Source organism: Anopheles coustani, unplaced genomic scaffold (assembly GCF_943734705.1).
Source record: "Anopheles coustani unplaced genomic scaffold, idAnoCousDA_361_x.2 scaffold_48_ctg1, whole genome shotgun sequence".
Classification (NCBI taxonomy): Eukaryota; Metazoa; Arthropoda; class Insecta; order Diptera; family Culicidae; genus Anopheles; species Anopheles coustani.
In genome coordinates this window covers 208,323-230,779 of record NW_026525432.1, presented here as the reverse complement: position 1 = coordinate 230,779, position 22,457 = coordinate 208,323, and the positions used below count along the sequence as shown (strand labels likewise).

Sequence of the window (22,457 nt, the reverse complement as noted above, 5' to 3'; positions counted from 1 at the left end):
GAATATGTCTGATTATTGACTGGTCCACAAAATCATTTTAAATCGATTAAAGTGAGGTCAGGACAAATAATCATTTTACAAAAATGTAACTTCTTGTGATTTAAATATTTATCAAAAATAGAATAAAATTTAAACTTTTGTTCATAGGATTTACTTAAACTAAATTTGTATGTCCGATGGCTTTCAAGCTGTATGGAAGTGCGATATGCAATCATTGTTTAACAATCTTTACCAAATCCGTTTAAAACCACTCCGTGGCAACAGTCAAATTCATTCGGGAAAATGTCAAAAAAAGGAGTGTTTGCATGTCTCACAAGCTCGTCTTCTTTCAGGGAGCAAACCAAAGACAGCAGCAACAAAACGGTGTTAAAAGAAGTCCTTACACTGGCAAAAAACAAAGAAGGGCGGCAAAACAAGATTATCGCTAAGTCCAGAGCAGCGCGAAAGCAGAAGCGTCAGGTTTTTAACAGACTTTGAATGCTGGGCGAGATCGACCGTGCAAAGCAGAAAAAGTGGATGCCTACAATTGATGCATCAAAAAGTATGCTGCATAAAAATCTTCATTGTTTTACTTTATTTTCAACACCTTGGAACTTGGTGAACATCCATGTGAGCATTGCGACTGCGTCGAATAAAAGTGATTTAAAACGGACTCACGACGGTAAACGAAGCAAAAACTAAACTTTCCCTTTCTGAAACAAGCAGCCAAAAACTCTATATGGCAATATAAACTTGGGTTTTAAAGTGATCTACAACGAGAAAACTTGAAGGGACTCAACATGTTTCGTGCAAACCATCTTAGTTCAGTTGAAATCTGTTATTTTTGTTATGTTGAATTGGTACTTAAAGTGACACACAGGTACACCTATTGCTGAACCATTGATCACAGGTACACCTGTTGCTTGATACATCCATTTTTAAAAGGTTCATAAATTTGACACAAATTTATTGGTCATAAGAGAAGTACCTGCAGTAAAGGTCATTTCATTTGTTTTCTTTGAACTTTCTTTTAAATCTTATGTAAAGGCAGTTCAAAAGGTAAGCCAAATTAGTATCAAGAGACCCATCCAAAGGCTCAGCAGAAAAAACCGATACTAGTCTTTTTACTATCTGAACATCTTCTTTCAATCTTATTTCAGATCGACGAAATCGTGAAAGTGCTGTGCGGTCGAGTTATCCTCCAGTAGTCGGAGAGCGCAACATCTGGATAAGATGGTAAGTTTAGTTAAACATCAGAATTTATTGCCAGCTGGTAAGAACGTTTTGGAGTCGCCATATGCGGCCAAGTGTTGTCGTGCAAAAAATTGATTTGGTCCTGCTGGTTCATGTACTAAGTAAGAATTTCCTTCAATGGGTGACTCAAACACATACGTGTTCGTTGGTATACGTCATACGTGAATATTTCAAATGGATTTCAGTACTTCAAGGCTACTGCGTTGAGGGCAGCGCCGGTGCCATCCAGAGTTCATAAGACAGCTCTCCGTTCAAACTGTAACGGTTTATGCTTTCCATCCGTCGCTTTGTTTTATTCTTCAAGCAAAGTTTCAGTAAAGAGTGGTTTGAAAATTTTCGGCGCTGCAGCGCGAATGCGAAGCAGTATGAGTCAGTCGCTGCGTCTCGCTCCGAACCACGGGGATAGGAATGAGTTCATTCAAAAGTGGTAGTAGGTTAGGTCTCAGGTGACAAAACGGCGCTTTAGGCTACAGGGGTTGAAGTTCAGTGACACGCAATGCCCAGTCTTCTAAAGAATAGCAGGCGTGACGCACAAGGCCGTTGCGATTCAAATGAGTTTATTTCCTTAAACAAATGCTATCTTTGATTTTGCATGCTAACTTGTCATCAGTTTGCTTATCCACAATTTTGTAGGTACCAATCCTTTCTTTCAACAGGTTTTCGGCAATTGTTTTGATATCGATGGCAAGGGTTGTCTGTTTACACCAGTGTGGTTCGTGTTATAAAACACAACAATCAAGTAAAGCTTACCACTTAAATCATGAGATTTCGTTTCGCTTTACTATCTATTGAGTTCTTTGTCGTGTCCATATGAAAATTTCTTGGAAGATTCTTGAGCGTGCCTTCACAAATATTTTAACATAAATAATATTTAAAATTAAATAAATATTTAAAAAACACAGAATTTTTATATGAGATTCCAAAAAAATTTACCTTGCACATCTATGGAACAACACAAAAATATGTAGTCCTATAGAAGATCAATTTTTTTGTATTCCAGCAACAGTTGTGGTCCTTGAACTAAATAACTATAAAAATTCTGAAATTTATTAATTTTTTAAAAACATGTTTTTCAAATGGTAACATTTCCAATAGAAAAGTTTCATTCGGTTTCACGAATCCTTTCCATAAAGCAAATATGCCATACGATTTACATACGCGGCACTTAGTTTAATTCAGAAAATGTTAGCCACGCAATATTTAATTCATTTATATATTGAGGAGTTTTTTTCTTGTTCAGAGGTAAAACAAAAACGACAGCAAAAAGGAGGTTTCACGAGCGCAATCCTTAAGATAGATAGACCCAAAAAGACACAATAGTGAATAGCAAGGACTAATATTTCCGATGTAATGGGACTTAAGTAACGAAAAGAGCCCTGTCCCTAGTTGAAGTATAATTTTTCGCTAAGCAAGCATGAAGCAAATGATCTTTAACTTTTAACAGTGTTTTACTTAACTTTGTACCTTTCACAAAAATTTAAAGGTTTTGAAAAGCTATGACCCGAGGAATAAGCACTGAAATACATCACATGACAAATCCAATGTAAAATGCATGAATTTTTAGTTACATGGTTGTAGATATGAAGTTTGAAATTGCATGGAACCTCAAATATAATTTGAATTTAATTTTTCTGTTACAAGTCGTGCAGGCTAAAAATATTTTTTTTCGATATGTTTCGATTGTGTTTCGACTATCTCATTACCTTCAATTCGAACGCAACTTAGAATTTCCACAATTACTAAATAAGTATTCCGCATTATTTTGTTTCGTTGAACCATTCCATCACTAAAATTTTCCATTGCAATTGAAAGCAAGCGTCACTCATTGCAATCAACTCTGCGGCTGTAGGTGAAAGTGCCACATAAGTTTGTGAACGATGCCCCCAACCGTATATTAACAACGCTACTTTGTGTTGCAAGCGTTTTAAAAAACGCGGTGTTTATTCGGGCTATCTTCACAGTCGAATCAAGAAAAGGAACCGCTTCCCTTCGTATCTTATATTTATACTCTCCGTATCGCGATGGCCGTTTCGCGATGGCCGGTTCATTTTCAAAATGCCCATCGGGGCCATCATGCGCGCATCTTGATCGGGCGAAATTTCGCCCAACCAAGGTAAGCAGTTAAGGAGTGTTTCTTCGACCTCTCTTACTCTATAAACCCTGCCTGTCACTGCCTGTCACTATTGTTTACTACTCGATTCCACTACCGCGTGGATACCAATCTAGTTTAAAAGTCGTCGGCCAGTGTTACTTTGTAACATTCTCCCCACCGGTATGCTACGTGAAGTGGCCTACCCCTGTTTCTGGCCGACATCTAACACAGCGATATTGACGGCCGGCCGTTCGATTATTCCGCTCAAAGTTTTAACTTGCACGCGTCGTACTTGCCCATCCGCGGATCGGTATGTTTTTATCACGTGCCCCCGTGGCCAGCAGTTCCGAGGGTTGTTTGTATCCGCTACGAGGACTAAGTCTCCCTCCTCAATTGGTTTAGTGGATTTGTGCCATTTAGTCCTCCTCGTCAGATGGGGTAAGTACTCGGTAACCCATCTTTTCCAGAAAAGATCTGCGAACTGTTGTGCTGACTTCCATGACCTCCGGAGCGACGGCGGCGAGTCGTCAAATGGCACTGCTGGTTTACTACCGTTGGAACTCCCTAAAATGAAGTGATTGGGAGTTAGTGGGGCTTCGGCTTCATCTTCAACTGGTACGTCTGTCAACGGTCGCGAGTTTACAATCAACTCCACTTCACTCAAACTAGCTCGTAGCAGCTCGTCGGACGGGTTATGTGGAAGGGCCAGTTTGGTAAGCGTTTTCTTAATTGATTGTACCAGTCGTTCCCATGATCCTCCGAAATGTGGCGCAGCAGGTGGATTAAAAATCCATTTCGTTGTAGGTTGGATGAATTCTGTCATCAGGCGCTCTTGATCCACTGCTGCCATCGCTTCCCGTAGCTCACGTGAGGCTCCTACGAAGATTGTGCCTCGATCACTGATGAACTCGAGAGGCATTCCCTTCCTCGTGATAAAGTTGCGGATCGCAAATATGCAGGAATCTGTAGAGAGGCTATGTGCGATTTCGATGTGGATCCCTCGCGTTGTCAGGCACGTAAATATGACTCCCCACCGTTTTTCAGCTCTTCTCCCCACTGAGACTAGCATCGGACCGAAGTAGTCAATTCCGGTGTACGAGAACGGTCGCTGAAATGCTGCTAGTCGCTGGGGCGGCAGATTTCCCATTGCGGGGTTTTGAGGGAGCGCACACTTTACCTTGCAGTATTGGCATCGGTGCCTTACCTGGTTGTACGTGGCCTTGAGCTGCGGGATGTGATACTTAAGGCGGACCTCATTGACGACTGTTTGGTGATTGGCGTGCTTGTACTTGCTGTGGTAACTGTGAATCAGCAGTTCAGTGACGTAGTGCCGTCGGGGGAGAATTATGGGGCGCTTGGTATCCTCGCCGACCCATACACATTTCTCGATCCTGCCTTTGATGCGTAGCACTCCATTCACATCCAGCATCGGGCTTAGCTTATACAGCGGGCTCGATTTCTGCAGTGGTCGCTTCCAAGGGTGCTTCACACATTCTTTACTGCTGAGTACATGTATCTCGTCGGCATACTCAGATCTTTGTACATCTCGATAAATTGCGTTTTCTGCACGCTCCAGCTCTTCATGCGTCAGGCTATCAAGTTGCTTATGCTCTTTGGCTATGCCCTTCCTGCAATTTCCCAAAAAGCGGTATACATAAGCTACCGCCCTTAGTAGCCGTTGCCACTTTGAGAATCTGGTGAACTCGATATTTGGCGTCGTGACCGTGTGATGTAGCAGGCTATGTCGAATCTCCTCGCTTGTCTCTCCGGGTTTTTGTTCGACTATGGGCCACTGATCCTTTGGTTCCCATAGGAAATCAGGCCCACGGAACCACCTACTCGAGGGGCTGAGGTCTGGTGGCTTTTGCCATTTTGTTCCTTCGTCCGCTACGTTGAGCCGTGTAGATAGCCAGTTCCACTCTTCCGGGTTTGTAGTATCTAGTAGCTCACTGACCCTAACTGCCACGAACTGGCTGTATCGGCGATGGTCGGATAGCAACCAACTCATAACGGTGCGCGAATCCGTCCAGAGGAATCGGTGAGTTATAGCAATTCGGTGGGATAACTGTATCGTCTCTGCTAAGCGGGCACCTATGACTGCGGCCTGAAGTTCGAGTCGTGGGATGGAAACGAACGTAATAGGGGCCACCTTCGTCTTTGAGCCTACTAGGGCGCACTCGATCACACCGTTTTCCTCGAATCGTAGGTAGGCGACGGCTGATGCCCCATTTTCACTGGCGTCGCAGAACATGTGGAGCTCTACTCTTTCTGCGTTGGCCGTCGTCTTACTCCGATAACACCTTGGGACGCTGACTCTTTGAACATTGGGCAACGCGGTTACCCAGATTTGCCACTTAACGGCGAGGTGTCCGATAACCTCGTCATCCCATGGGCTCTTAGCGCGCCAAAACTCCTGTAGAAGTATCTTCAGATACATGAGGAAGTTTCCTATTAGCCCCAAGGGATCATAAATTGCCATAAGCGTTTTTAGTACTATCCTCTTCGTAGGTGCTCGCTCACCAAGCAACACTCGTGGATCGTACCTCGGGGATATTTTAAACGTAAACACGTCCGTCGCTGTGTTCCACCACATTCCAAGGACCTTTTCCGTCGTCATTTCGCTCTCGACAGGAATGTCCACTCCGTTGTTCTCGTTGCCATTCAATAATATTTTCACCGTGGTGGAATTGGACAGCCAATTCCGTATCTCAAACCCGCCTTGGGAGTGTATATACTGGACGTCACGGGCTAGATTTATGGCTTCTTGCTCTGTTTCTACGCTCGCGAGCATGTCGTCCACGTAATGCTCGTACTTTATACACTCCACAGCTTTGGGTAGTGTAGCCTCGAACCTTTCCGCATTTACGTTCTTGACGTAGTGCGCGGTGCTGGGTGAACACGCGGCACCGAATGTCATCACTTGTAGTACGTAATGCTGTGGGTCGCTACCGAGTTTCCCGTCGTTCCATAAGAACATTTGGCTGCGCTGGTCGCGAGGGTTCATGTCTACCTGGAAGAACATCTCGCGGATATCTCCCGTCACTGCCACCTTGTACTCTCTGAACTTAAACAGGACCATGAGTAGACTCACCAATTGGTCCGGGCCGGTGAGTAGCATGGAGTTTAGGCTTACTCCGTTCGCCTTTGCCGCCGCATCGAACACTACTCGAATCTTCCCAGGCTTATTCGGATTGGTCACCGGGAAGATCGGCAGGTACCAGTCGTTTGGCGTTCGAGTAACCTGCTCCTCGGGAGTGAGCTTTCTGACGTACCCTTTCTGCTCGTACTCCACGATCTTGTTGTGCATTGCTTTAGCCAGGTCGGGATCTCTTCGCAATTTTCTTTCGAGACACTCGTGTCGCTTTAGGGCCATTGCTCGGCTATCAGGCAACTTAACATCCTCGTACTTCCACAGCAGACCAGCCTCATAGCGATTATCCTTTAAGTGAACGCTGGTTCCAAGCAACATCAGCGCGCGTTCCTCATCCCGCGAACGTAAACTTGTAGTCGGTCGGTATATTCCAAGTGACTCTAGCGTGAAGTAGTCTTTCAATGCCATGTTTATTCTATCATCTCTTTCTTTGTTACACGGACAGATGTGGGCATTTACCGATGCCATCTTTACCTCTTTAGAGCCGGACTGTTTGTATGGCCCATACAACACCCAACCGAGACGAGTTTTTGAAGCGGCTGGTTCGTTCGGCTCTCGTTCCACGGTTCTCAGCGCCTGTCCAACGAAAATGTTGTCGACCCCGATAAGGATTCGTGGAGCCTTGGCGGTGTACCCACGCAGCGGAAGTCCCTTGAGGTACTCGTACTCCTCGCTTATGACCGAGGGCGCAACCGACTGCTTCCTCAGACTTAAGCTGGCAACGGTGTGTACTGAGTGAAGGTCGAAAATTGCCGAACTTTCAACTCCGGAGATTTTTAGTGACACTTCAACCGATTGCTCCTCTCGACGTCCTTGGTTTCCCGTCCAGGAGATACAGAGCGGACGGGGTTGTCCGACAAGACCCAGCTCTTCCACCAACGAGTGGTCCATAAAGGTCGCCGTCGAACCGTCATCCAACAGTGCGAGCGTATTGATGGTTCTACCCTTTCCGTGCAGCGTCACGGGGATGTATTTGAGGAGCACACCATCATACGGACCAACGTGGAGGTTGCAGCTCATCGTTTTCTCGGCGGCTCTGCCCGACTGGCGTTCTCGTACAAAATCCTCGTCGTGGAGCAGCTTGTTGTGCCGTCGGTTACACCCGTTCACACCGCACAACACATCCACACGACAGTAACGCGGATGTTTCTTCAGGCAGGTTCTGCACACGGCGTGGGTCTTGATGTGCCGCCATCTCGAATTGACGTCCATGCCGAGAAATTTGCCGCACTCTGCCAGACTGGAACACTTCCCTGAACACACGGAACAGGGTTCCCCATGATTTACGGTGACGGGCTCTGCAGACTGACCTGAGACATGGACGTTTACGTTAGCGTACTTACGCGGGTGGCCTGAGCGACCACCACCTTCGCGTTGTAAGTCCCGGGAGATTGGCTTAACACCCTGGCAAGCTGCGCTGACTAGCTCCTTCATCCAATCGTTGAAGGCCAACAGTGTTGCCCCCCCGTTGATGTTCCGTTGGTAAAACCAGTTCAGCCTCACCGTCGGTGGCAGCTTCTCCACCAGCTCGTTCAACAGCGATCCTCCGCTGAGATACTCCTGTAGACCGCAGCTCTTCATCGCCGCACACAGGTTCCTGACCGCGACACCGTAATCGACCAGGGTGTCAAATCGGTCGTCCTTTGGTGGTGGCATCCGTCGAATTTTGGTCATCAACGACTCCACAATGAGCTCCGGGCGGCCATAGCACTCTGTCAGGATGTCGATTGCCTCCGGTACGCTTGACGGATGGTATAAGCAACTTTCCACGGCGTCCCGTGCCTTCCCCTTAAGGCACTGCTGAAGTCGAAGTAAGTTCTCCTCGTTGGTGTACCCGCAGATGGCCGTAGAGTGTTTATAATTGGCAATAAACACCGACCACTCCTGCGGGTCCCCGGAGAACGTTGGCAACTCTCGGCTCGTGCACTTTCTTGCCGAAAGTTGGCTTTGGTTCAGCAGCTCGAAGCTTTCGGAGTGGCTTCCGTTTACTGCTGGTTCCGGCTGCCTCGCAGTGACGCGCGTAGGCTGCCGGAGTGAGGCGTGAAGTAGGCGTCGTTTTTCCTCCTGCCGACGCTTTTCGCACTCCTCTATGACGCGCAATTTTTCTTCGAGCATTCGTTGCTCACACTGCTCGTCGATCCGTTTGAATTCCGCTTCCAGCGCTACATTGGAGTGTGCGGCTGCAGCACTTAAACCGCGATGGCGGATCTGTTCGTGATGGCGCACTTTCTCTAGTATGCTGCCATGCTCGCCTGGCGCGCTTCGCGCGCGCGCATCTTCACATTCAACGTCCATCGCTCTGTATTCGTCGTCGAGCTCATCTGCGATAGACGACGCTGAGTCAATGACGATGTCGCCAAGCTCCTTCATCACGGCCGCTAGCTCACGCTTGGCGTACCGAGCTCTCCGCACTAACTCGTCCACTTCGCTCACGGATGACCCTCTTGACGTTGGCCTTTCCGTGGCGGGCCGCATGATCGTTGAGCTGGCCAACGGGTCCGAAGTGGCCGGCTGCACACTTCTCCTGCTTGGTGGCCTCTCGGTGGCGGGCGGATGCTGCTCCTGCCCTGTACCAACGAACTCCTCGGTGCGCGGGGCCACTGGACGGAACATAACTTTTCTCGTAGGTTTGTAACACGATCCGCGAATGATCCTTCTGGTCACTATGCGACTCAATCGCGTTTACCTCGAACGGCGAATGTTCCTGGGTGTAGTCGCGACTCAATCGCGTGAACTTATCACCTCTCGTTCGGCGGAAAACACTCGCGGGTTCACTTATTACTTATCCCGTTCAACGGGAACCACTACGCGCGTTTTTTAAAAAAATGTGAACGATGCCCCCAACCGTATATTAACAACGCTACTTTGTGTTGCAAGCGTTTTAAAAAACGCGGTGTTTATTCGGGCTATCTTCACAGTCGAATCAAGAAAAGGAACCGCTTCCCTTCGTATCTTATATTTATACTCTCCGTATCGCGATGGCCGTTTCGCGATGGCCGGTTCATTTTCAAAATGCCCATCGGGGCCATCATGCGCGCATCTTGATCGGGCGAAATTTCGCCCAACCAAGGTAAGCAGATAAGGAGTGTTTCTTCGACCTCTCTTACTCTATAAACCCTGCCTGTCACTGCCTGTCACTATTGTTTACTACTCGATTCCACTACCGCGTGGATACCAATCTAGTTTAAAAGTCGTCGGCCAGTGTTACTTTGTAACAAGTTTGTTTTCGTGATGTATAACCGGTTATCGCACCTCCAAACCGAATTAAGAATCCAGAACTCGACTTCATGTCCCGATGGTTTTTGTCAAAAACTGCTCCGCAAAATACACAAATATTTTAATTCTGAATTTTTCGATCCTAACATCAATTTGCAATTCTTTTTATTCAGCAAATATCCCAAAATCTATTTAAATATATGCTTGATTGCTAGACTTTTGAGCAACGATAGATATCCTGGCAGCTCAGTTCAGCCTGTAGTGCAAGCGGCTTAAAGCAGGCCAGAAATTAATTTCAAGTAAAGCATATTGCTAGAACGTTTTAGTTCTTTCTTCTCCTACCGTTGATAAGGTAGCCAGGATTGAATGGGGTTCACAATGGGGTTGAATTTTTGTTTTTGTTTCAAATAACATCTTCAAGCATCTCTTTTAATTTCGTTTTAAAAAATAAACCGTGAATCGATTTTCGTTCCCACGTTGAAGTGTTACTGTAGAAACCAAACGCTTAGCATTCACCAGCTGTCTGCTGAATTGTCTTGAATGAAATATTTTCTAACATACCATCACTTTTCGCTTGTTAATGTTACGTAGTTACGACTGCCATCTCAGGATTTTTATTTCATTTTTACAAAAAGATCAAGATTTACAACCTCCAGAATGTCTGACGCTCGTGACCCAGGTACACTTAAAGGCAAACGAGTTTGCTCTCCAATATCACGCATTTTAAGCTGGTGTTTGGTGCCACTTATTAATCGTTGGCAGAAACTAAACCCAGAATCGACTTCTGCAGACTGTCAAAGTTGATATGACCCAATCTGCGATGGCACAAGTCTACACTTGCCTTTGATCAGGTTCACAGAGCGTGTGAAAATGTCTGCAGGTTCAATTTGAACAAAAGCGTTTTGTCTAGTTCCAGTAGCAGTTAGTTTCCCATTGAATGTTAAACCGTGTTTTTTTTCCTTCTCAAACGTTTCATTAAGTTCTCGATTTACGAATGGATTCACTGAAAGCAAATACATCGAAAATTCCAGCACTTTTTGAAGTTTTTTTAACAGGAAAGGCTAGTTTATTTAAACAACTTGTATGCTTTTAATGAATGCTGCGCTTGGCGATGATATTCTTATTTCCTCCATTTTCGACCATAACAGCACCGTACTATTTCGAAATTTTTTCTATTTAATTTGCAGATGTCATGATAGGATATGATGCTACGGATTCAAAATACAAATCGTCAATTTCTTCATTGCTTGCCAACTATGCAGTAAACCAACCTTTTTTGTTTCGTTCATTTTGAATTCGTAAGAAATATGCGTGAACTTGTTGAAACGTTTTTATTGCGGAACAAATTTATCTAGAACGGTTTGATTCTAGAGCACCGCTATGCTAATCAAACTTGTGTTGCCTTCTGTTACTTGCGGAAGCAGAACCTGGCGATAGAGTCTTTTTGCTAGCTTTTAAGAACTTACCTTAGAGGTCCGCATTAAACGAAATGAAGCGTGTAATTTTCATCGTGCAATGCTTCATGAACCGTTGTGAATTGCAGAAATGACTTTATTATGGTTGTTAACAAAAGAGTGATTACTTCTGCTTTCCCTTACTCCACACATGGTGGCTGAAATTCACGAACTTTATTTTCGAATCCCATATTGTTTTCCTCTAAGGAACCTGTTATGATGAGCTTGAGTGTAACAAATTGTTTTAAGAGAAAGAATATTGCAGAAACAATTAATTTCCACGAAAGATTACTTCAGCGTATTCAATGAGACTCTTTAAAACGTTTTCCCACGTATCGTTCATGCAACAACCAAATTTTAAAAGATCTGTTGAATCCAACGGGTAAACGTGCTGAGTTTGATGTTTTTCCACAACGATAAAGTCAATGTTCACATCTGCTCCTGTCAAAAAATTACCGAAACAATTTCTTTTTTGATTCAATAGTCACGTCAAATCGCTATAACCCAAAACATACTACACAGTGTTAGAAATCTAAATCTCTCAAGCTATAAGCTACAACCTGCACACTAGACTTTAACTCCGGCCTCGAACACAGATAATTTGCGTTCCTTATATTTTTGTCGAAGCTCGGTCTATTCTTTCCTGTCACTACACTTCAACAGAACAAATTTTTTTAATTAACCCCCTAAAGTATCTTTACTAAAGGATTCAAATCGACACAAGAACTGTTTTCAAAGATATTATGTCAAAACTACCGCAACTCAGAATCTTCGGTTGCACGTTTACGAATGTTGGACAATGTATGGTTAAACCCTTAAGTGACAACAAAAAAATTGTTTGAATCACAAAATACGACTCGAGTTATAAAGGTAAAAATAAAACAAGCATCAGTTGATAAACAAATTTTGCAATTTTAAGCAAACAAACATACACAAACGTAACGAAGTGCTCCATCTGAATTTAATGAGTCGATGTCAAAAACAAGTGCGCGAAAAACGACGTGCCTTGAACATCTTTCAAAGACACAACATCAAATTGCAAATAGTATAATCGTTGGTCTGTTCTGTAATGAAATTTCATGTCCAATGGCTAGCAAGTACTTTTCGTCTCTGTATGACAATGCTTCAACATGGCTTTAATTCGACTCCACAGTTTGTGGAGCTGTTCAAGAGCAAGTTGACATTTCGCTGCCTTCCTTCATCGAAGACGAGGTACTCACTGCTGTTAAAAACTTCAAGCCTTCGTACGCAGCTGGGCCTGACTTGATCCGCAGTGCGTTAATATTCAACTGTAAGGAGGCCCATGAGCGGCCGGGGCTTACCACCACGACGGCGTGGGTTCGAATCTCAACCAAGACCGGAACTTCCCCTGTACGAGAGGACTGGCTTATCCACGTGCAACAGGTTTTCGACAATCGATATCTCCCGTCAAACATGAAAAATAGATCTATCGAAACCAATTCATGTGCTTCCTGAACTATTGTTCGCTTAGTAAACTATAACGTCGACAACGCCGGCCAGGTCGACGCTATTAATACGGACTTCCACGCTGCCTTCGACTCAGTCAACCCTACCCTGCTGCTATATAAACTGACAAGGTACGGTGTTCATGGTGGCCTTGTCCAGTGGATTCGAAGCTTCTTGACTGGTAGACGCATTCAAGTAAACATTGTCTCGAGACTCTTTGCTCCATTCATGCACGCTTCTGGAGTTCCCCAAGGGAATGTCCTAGGACCACTGCCTTTCGTGATTTTTTTCGACGACGTCGTATTACACTTGATAAAGGTCGCTAAGCTCCTGTACGCTGATGATTTAAAAAAGTTTGTCTCTGTTAAAGATGTCTCCGACTGGCATCATCTTCAGGACTGCCTCACTCGTTTCAGCGCTTGGTGTTCAGCTTATGGGTTGCGATAATAATGTTAAGAAGTGTTCTGTGACAAGCTTGTCTCGTAAACAGTCTCCTTGAAGTATTATTTATCATGCTGAAGGCTTCTTGATGCCACGTTTGGAGGTTGTCACGGACCTTACTGGTCTGCTAAACAGTAAATTGACGCTTTCTGACCACTTCAACTCAACAATTGCCAAAGTTCCACGTCAACTAGGTTTAATTTTTCGCGTTTCTAAGAGCTTTAAGTCCGCTTTTACTTTAAAATACCTGCACTGTTCGCTAGTAAGACCAATTCTTGAGTTTGCGTGTACTGTCTGGCCACAAGTTCTACCAGGGGAATTGATAGATTGGAGAACGTTCTGAAGAGGGCAACACGTGTCTTGTACAATCGTTTGCCATGGGCTTATTGTATGTCCCGTCCTCCTAATAGGACTCGCTGTTTATTGTTGGGTCTCAATTCTCTAGAAAATACTAGCATTGTTTCTTAGTGTACTTTGTTTTGAAACTTTTCTCAGCTTCGGATGTCGCTCCCGATCTCCTGGAAAAAACTAATCTCTATGCACCGTTGAGGATGTTGAGAAAAGTAAACGCTTTACAGCCGGAGTTCCGCCGAGCTGTCTTCTGTACTCAGGACCCGGTGTTTAAAATCTGTTTACTAGATAATGTAGGCCAGAGGGCCAGATAACTTCATATTTAATAAATGGAATAAAATGAAATGAAATTAAATGAAATATGGCAAAACGTGATCTAAATGTGACGAAAATTCATGACATCGACCGAAGCCAGCAAACCGTAAGGACTAGTCACATCTTTTTGAGTTAAAACAATTAATATGTGTTCATGTGCGTCAATCGATACCTTCGGCTAAAACCGTTTGAGTACAAAAAAGCTTATATTTTTGTATTATCGTTTCTAAAAAAGATTCTTTGCATTTTGTCTTTACAGTTATGTGAGATGCCCTCTTGAAGTTCTTCATAACACGTTTCTTCTTCCAACGGTATGTTATTCATACGGTAAGGTATCAGTCTAAACGCATCACGCCGAAATCTTTAAGTAAAGTTGTTTTGTCCATAATATACCGGCGATGCAATAATACGCCACTTAAAAACAGTCACCGAGACCATCCAAGTAATGTTACCATCCCCTGTGATGTGATCTTAGAATGCTTATTTCAAATGGCATATTTGGAAAAACAAGTTTTAAATAAAGACGCGAAAGATGACCAAATTTTTTTTTGGCATAAATACCATGCCACATCAATACCGTTTTTTTATGTCAGACTGATCTTGCAGTTGTTCTTTATACATTTTATTTTACACACTGATACTAGTGGTTCTTCAGAAAAGGTGATAAACTTTCACTCCGACGCCAGTTGACTCACCAATACATTGTTCTCGGAAGAAAATCACTTGATTTGAAATCAATGTTTTTTAATTACTTTAATTTTAAAAAAGTTTGATACTGGGACATGCAAAAGAACATAGAACGAGCCTGATTCGCATCGATAATTATACTTCAACTGGATCATTTTTATTTAATCCAAGCTGACCCTTGCCTATTTGCCCTTGCCAGTTGGAAACATATCGTTGTGATTTAACCATGTGAACAAATACTTCCGACAAAGTGCATGACTCTAAACTTTGTTTATGTCGAAACGGATGAATGTGCAGTTGTCAAAAAAACTTGCTGATTTAACCCAATGCAGAAAGGTTAATTTGGAACGAGGCGTTATTGTGTGATAAGACAAAATTAAGTGTTTATATTAGGTGTCTGGATGTACTTAAAAGAACAGAAAACGCAATGTCATTGATGTTGAAATCGCAAGATACCGATGCGGATATTTATTAGCAAACTCAAGATTGTGTAGACTTTAATACTTTGCTTAGGTTTATACAGTCGTGAAAACGACTCAAGATGCAATTGCATTCATGCAATTGCTCAACGGTTCTCAGTTCGATAAATTTTTGCTGCTGGGTTACTTAATTACCCTCAGCCTACGGTATAACTACGGTGAACATATGTCTGCTTAATTTTTGAAAACCGCTCAAAGTTTAAGTTACGGTTCAAAAATGACTTCATTGAAGAGCATTCCACTTCAGACACGAGAAACAGCGGATCATCATCGCAGAATAATTCTGCACCACGGGTTAAGGTTCCGAGAAAGTTTGTGACTATGTTCATTTTTTTACTTCTACATTCATCCGTTAAATCTCGAATTATAAGTTTTTTTTTCAGTACTACAAGCTGGAGAAAATTGGCTTATTGTGATGAGCACTTTGTCATATGTTCCTTTAGGCGCATTCCAAGTTGAAAACATAGCTGCAGAGTTGGTATTTTCATTGCCGCTGCAGTCTATTACCAAGATCAGTGGAAAATCCATACATGAAAATATTTTTTGTACTGTTACGACATGTTTAGAGAATTCCTCTTCGTTCAAAAATAAATAAGCGATATTATCTCCAAGTCTTTTTTGCAAGCACTTTACAAGTTGAAGCACAAACCACGCTGGATATTCGTCTTGCTGAACAGAAAACTGTTTTATAAAAACGCTATCAGTAGTAACGTGGGACAGGTAATTTTCGAGGTCTATAAAAAGAGTTTTATTGAGCAATGTGCTTTCTTTGCATTGAAAATCATTTTCAATCAATGATTTGCAATACGAATTTGATATGGCGTCAATTTGCATATATTGAAATGAACGCTGAGGTGTTTCTAAAAAGCTTTTTAGATTGTCTTTTGTTAAAACTGCCCCGTCTCCTTTTCTCATCCACTTTTGCAACCACCTAAAAAGTTTGTCTGATAAAAAGCTTAGTGCTGGTGGACTTTGCGTTGGTGGGATGATATTATTGACACAGGCACAAAAATCTTTTTCATCTACAGGTGTTTTACAAACCAATCTGAAACAGGTAAGAAACTTTTTAATTTTCGTGGCATCTGGCTTTTTCGGTAAACGGTTTGCTAGATCATCTGGAAGGTTTTGTTTTGGAATAACTAGCTTAAAGCGTCTTTTGGAAAGACTTTCCCAAATATTATCAGGACTACACAGGGTTGCATAGGCTTCAAAAAAAGCTTTCTTAAAATCACTCTTGGCCACTTTTTTTTTTTTTTTAAAATGATTTATCTACTATATAAAATGCAGGGTTTTCAGTGTCAATTGACACCATTTTTTTTATAAGATTTTGAAACTCTGCAAACGGTGAATTATTTAGAAAAATTGTATCGTTTTTAAAAAATTTACTTGCCAAATCGTTTGTCAGTGTTATCAGCAGTGAATGTTTTTCAATATGATCTATTAATGTTTCCGACTTTTCGATATCAAACTGATAAACTTCTTCGCTCATTGATCTTAGCAAAGAATCTTCAAGATTCGCGGTTGAACAACGTTTCACAAACGGATTCAAATCTTCCGCCAAACCAGCCATTGTACAAATAACCAACCTACTTCTTTTCTTCATGGCTCCGTAATGTAAATCAAAAGCATTAAAATACATGCTAAGCGAGAAACTACCATTTTTGGGATTAATGATGTCTTTCAAACTGATTACCGCATTTGCGCTATCTTGGCACTTGGCTTGAAAGTAAAGATAAAAACTCTTGTTTCCGTGTGTGCAATCGATGACCAAATCATCAAATTTGATTGCTTTCTTATCTTCACTGATGATTTTGAAGTTGAAAGTGGGATTCTCTTGCGACAGCTTGGCCATATGGCATATAACCTTGAATGCCATTTGTAGTTGATAATCAATGCCTTTGAAAAACCTGGCTGTTCCGCTCTGCTGGTTTTGAGCAGAAGCACCAAAGTTTGATGACACGGCTCGTGGTTCAGCCATGCTTAAAGTTGACGCGAAAGTCGATGCACTTTTTTAATTTGATATAGATGGTTGATTCGGTACGGGTTGACTGATGCAACAGTTACATATAAAGAAACGTTGTCTTCTGCAGCCGTTTGGATAAATTCGTCGAGGTAGTGTGGTTTTGTACTTAACTGCGTTGGTTTTTTATGTAGATGCAGTGTTGATGAAGAAAGGGCAGGACTAAAAGAATCACTGAAGTTCTGAACGCTGTAATACAACCTCACTCAGATTTGATGTTCGAAACTTCGTTTTCAGCTATTTCCTGTGGAAGATAGAACACATTTCAAAATAGACATACTAGGTGTTCATACAATTTAAATTTTGTCACATCTTTCGTAAAGACAGAGCAGCGAAAAAAGAAGATTTCTAAATATTTACTCCCTGTTTATCTGCTTTACGACACTTTAATTCTTGAAACCCAACAGCTTTGTAAAGACAGTGCAGTGAAAAAAGTAGATTTTACAACATTCAATCTCTTCTAATCTGCTCTACGATGCTTTATTTCCTTGAAACACGAAAGAATGTTGATTATTTTAATGCAACGGTTCTCAACTAACAGGGCTGAGGGCTCACCCATGCCTCAAGGCATCTTTAGTCTAAGCTCCGTAGAGGTGTGCAATTCACAGAAGTACGCATAAACAAAGTAAAAAATTTAGTACAGATTCAAGTTCATTGCCAGATGTAATTAAGTAACCCAGCAGCAAAAATTTATCGAACTGAGAACCGTTGAGCAATTGCATGAATGCAATTGCATCTTGAGTCGTTTTCACGACTGTATAAACCTAAGCAAAGTATTAAAGTCTACACAATCTTGAGTTTGCTAATAAATATCCGCATCGGTATCTTGCGATTTCAACATCAATGACATTGCGTTTTCTGTTCTTTTAAGTACATCCAGACACCGTAGCGAAATTTCATCCGAGACAGATTGTGGATTTGACGAAATCCCCTCACCATGGATAAGGCAGGAAGATAAGAGTATTTGTTCAAAACTATTCGTTCAGAAAAGATCAGTATACCAAACAGAGCAGCAAATTACCAGGTTTTCACAAGATAATACACATTTCATTACAAGGTCTTCCCCAGCGACGTCGAAAACTGTGATTTTATTGAATCATGCAGGTTCTGGTAAAACTTTTTATATGATTTGGCTCGCGAATTCTCTTCAAACGATGCAGTCTCTTAAAGAGTTTTTAGTTATTAAAGTTAATTTGATAGAACATTCCTCAAACTTTGATGATTTGCAGGATCTTTGTTCAAAAATGAACGAAACTATCGAAATCAATCTGCTTTTCCGGCTATTCTTTGTGGATTTGCACGTGACACAAAAATTCGATCCAAATATGTCTAAGTACTGCAAAGCAGCAAAAAGAATTTCAAATTATCTTCGATTCTCAGCAGAAACTTGGGAGATTCATAGCTACAACTCAAACTGCACGGCCGAGGAGTCAATACTGCTCAAAATATTTCTTAGCAAACTCAACAACAAAAAACTGCTAGTATTGTTCGACGGCTTTGATGAAATAGCTCCTGACTACACAAACTTGGTGCTGAAGTTTATAAAAAGTTTAAGTAGAGTCGATGGAGTTTATAAGCTTTATCTTTCAAGCCGTTTTTATGACTTCAAAACAACATTTCAATCGGAACTAAATCAAAACATATACTATTCTTTGCTTGATTTTGACGATAACAAAGTTTTAAAATTTATTCGGTTAAACCTAACAGAAAATTCGGAGCACTTCAAAAATAGCGGAGAACTTGTGCAGCACGGCATGGTCGCAATGTATGCTGATTTGCTGAACAAAATTTTATCAACCATGCAAAACATTCCTTTGTTGTTAGCAATGGGTATTGAACTGTTGCAGATTGAACTTTCCAGCCATATAAATGAAATCACACAAGAAATCATGGTACAGGTACCAAAACCTGGTAAATTGTCCATTTTTAGCATTGTTCAAGATTTTATCAAACAGAAGCTTAAAGTTGGTATAGAAAAAGATGGAACGTGCCTTAAAACATCTAGTGCTTCCCAGTTTTTGAGAGACAGATTAGAGAGCATTAACACTAGAACTACCACGTTTTCAACGCAGGCAACTCTACCGCGTCCAGTCAAAATGACTGGTTGTTCAAAAGTAAACATTTTTTAAGATCTGATTATTATTTTTATATAAATTTGAGGGTTTAGGTTTTGATGAATGAACTATTGATTGGTTGATACTAATACCACTAAAGAAAATATGTTTTAACCTTATTTACATTGCAATTTACTTGTTTGGTAAAATAACAACAAAAAAACAGTAGTTTGTGGAGTTCCACATTCAAAGTTTGTTTTTATTAGTTGCTTCGTCATTTCTTTTAACGATTTCAGTTTTTTTTAGTTCACATCATTCAACAAAAACTTAACTAAAACTCACATACATTCGTTAGCAAAACATTTTGTACAAATGTAGACCTTATTTGTACCGCATTTTCCACATACTTTTTACACACGTAACACAAGTTTTTTGTTTTATTGTTGTTACAATATCCCACTTGACACCATTTTCTTGTAAGAATTTAATTGTTCACCTCAGAAAATGTTTTTAAAAGTTTTTCTTTTCCAGAGATGTTTTTTGGAGCTTTCTCAGTTTTTGTCTCTATCCACTCCTCTGTATGCTCTTTTGCTAGATAAAACAAGAATCTTTTGCGTGAAATGTTGATTCCTGTTGTTTATTTGTATAGTATCCACGCATTTATTCCAGAATGAAAATCCAGAAAATCCAGAATGTTAAAAAATACATGAAGTGGCCATCGCCAAGAGTCAGATTTTACAGAGTATTTTTTGGCCATCTGATCAACAATATCTACACCATATTTCGTGTTATTGTAATATTCGATGGATTCAGGTAAACATTTTCCTTTTTTGGCCACAAGGACCGATTTATGTTTTGTGCTTAGAATAATAACTTTCTTCTTGGGTTTTGTATACCGTGAGTGACATATTGCCAGATTTGTATGCAACAGATGAAAAAACGGGGCATGGTGTCCTTTTTTGTGGTATGCTTGTAAAAAATTTGTCAATAGTTACATTTCTTCCTGCCATAGTGTATGGCTCTATGAGTCTGAGCACAACTCAACCCCTAAGGGTTGAGAGATTTCCAAGGTATGAAAACCCATTTAGAACGTATTTTGTTTGCACATCACAGGTCAACCAAAACTTGATGCCAAATCTGTCCGGTTTATTTGGCAAGTATTGTGTGAATCGGCATCTTGATTTCGTTGGAAATAGTTGTTTATCAGTTGTTATATTTTCCCCAGGTTTGAAGCAGTTTTGGCTATTCAGAAAAAAACTTTTTCCAAACTATGGATAACATTTATCGGATATCAGCATTATTTATCGGCATTGAGGCGTCCAGATCATTTTTCTTTGTAATCGAAACGAATATATTGTAATATTTCTTCATACTCCTTTCGACACATAGTGTTTGCAAATAATGGTGGACTTCATTCTCGGCTCAATAAATAAGACAACTTAAAATATTTCATTTCGTATGCACCCAGTGCATATAGTATTCCCAGAAATGCTTTTAATTTTGCTCTCGGTAACTTCCATTCTTTTTTCAACACACGCAATGCCTCGACTTCCGTACAATCTTTCACATGTTGAAATTTTGGATCATCGATGAGAAGTGAAAACGCACTTATTACACTTTTCGTCATGATGTGAATTGATGAAACTGCATACAATTTTTTTTATCAAAGAGTAAACTCTATATTGCGGTTGGTAAGTCTGTTTCTGATAAAAATGCTAATTTTGTTTAAGCATTTTGCACAGAAACAAGCTGTTCAACATTCGAACAAAATACCAGTCAAAATGACTGGTTCCGGTAGAGAAGCCCATGACGTAACTTAATCTTAATATTTAAATGAATATTTTACTTTGGAATACAATGGATTGAATATTCCATTGAATGTGTAAAAGTCATGCATTAACATCGGTTGAATTATTTCACCCTAAGAAATAATTACGTTTGAATGGTACCGGACCAGTCAAAATGACTGGTCCGGTGTTTCTAGTGTTAATGAATCTCATGCATTGTTAGGTTTGTACGCAATAGTAGGTGAAAGCAGAGCTAAATTACTCGCATCAGCAGACCAAGTGAGGAAAGCGGAAAGCTACATTAAAAAATTACGAGATGGATCAGAAAAAACTGGCATTGCAGTTGGACTTGAAAAATATTCACCTCTATTTTTTCACCGTTTTTTTTGTGAATATTTTGCCGCCGATATGGCTGTCGCAGGTCAGCACATACATGTCGTGAACGGTTTTCGACACTTTTGAACAGTTTTACACTTTTTTTGAAATCTGTTGATGTTTTCCGTAGCTTTAACATGTTTTCTCAAGTGTGCCTTCGTTAGCGCAAAAAATATCTCAAATGGTCTGGTCTTGGTCGACTGCATGATGCATGAGGGTTGACCACACAGCAGCTTGTCGTACAGTTTCCGGGCCCGATGTTTAATGCATGCCTAATTTGCAGTCCGTTTCGATTTCTTCTGGATTTTGTACGATTTTAAATTCAATCTTGCCTTGTCTCATTGGACGTTACTTTTTAACGTACCCATTTGTTGAGCCACATCGCGAATGGAACTTTCCTATTTTTGCTTGATTGCTTTTGCTCTTTCCCGGTTCTACTGTTGGTCGATAGGACCAGGTTTTTAACCATTTTTAAGCGTATCGCCGAAGCTAAACGCCTCCCAAAACTTTTGGATGGCGGCTCGTACGGCTCCGATACATACACCTACCGATTTCGCCAATTTCCTTAGCGAAATGTAAGGAGTCGAACACCATTTGGGCAGAACGCTTTTGCGCTTTTTGACGGAAATGCCCCGCGTTTTAACAGAAACGGTTGAAAAAATAGTTTGGATGCACTACCAACTAGGTTTGAATGTAAACAATCAAACAGCCGAAGAATCAACTGTTTGGGGTCATCCGTTTTCCAGAAACGTAATTTAGAAATCGTGCTTATACTTTATGGGACACACGTTAGTTTTGAATTAAAAAATGCAGAACAGGTTTTGAAACACTACACATTAATTTCCCCGTTCGATCACAATTTTACCCAATCTGTACTTGCATCCTATTCAGCTGCTACCATGTGAGAGACTAACCCCCAATTCAACTGTCTTCAACGCCAAAATTCTTCATACCTGAATGTTCGAATTGAAATTCTAAAATAAAAAATACACGTTCTTCAAAAAAAAGATATCTATGGAAAAGATAGAACGGGCCGATTTGCCATCATAAACTGCCCACAAAGTTGGTGCAAAAGGAATGCAAAATACGTAAATAAAATAGAAATGGTTTCTCAAGAAGAATTGTTACTGAGCGGTCGAGGAAAAAGGAAAAATGTCCTTTTCTTTTGAAAACTTGTTCGAGTCAAACTCCTGTCTGACGGTTTTCTTGCAACCTCAATAACAACTCTAATAGGACGTTAAAAATAAGCACTCTTTGTCATTTACTCTCGGTTGCAACCCGTTTTTTGTTGCCAGGTTTCGATTGTTGAAATTATCAACAAAAAATAAAACCAAT

General features: G+C 41.2%; 1 long non-coding RNA gene across 1 annotated transcript in view; it reads left to right on the top strand.

The window, feature by feature from the left end:
- Positions 1-1,156: 1,156 nt before the first annotated feature.
- LOC131271302 (uncharacterized) overlaps positions 1,157-22,457 on the top strand; it is a 46,140-nt gene continuing 24,839 nt past the window's right edge. The window contains exons 1-2 of the long non-coding RNA XR_009180105.1: positions 1,157-1,219; positions 13,980-14,031. This is a non-coding gene — a long non-coding RNA (uncharacterized LOC131271302). The remainder of the gene's footprint in view (positions 1,220-13,979; positions 14,032-22,457) is intronic.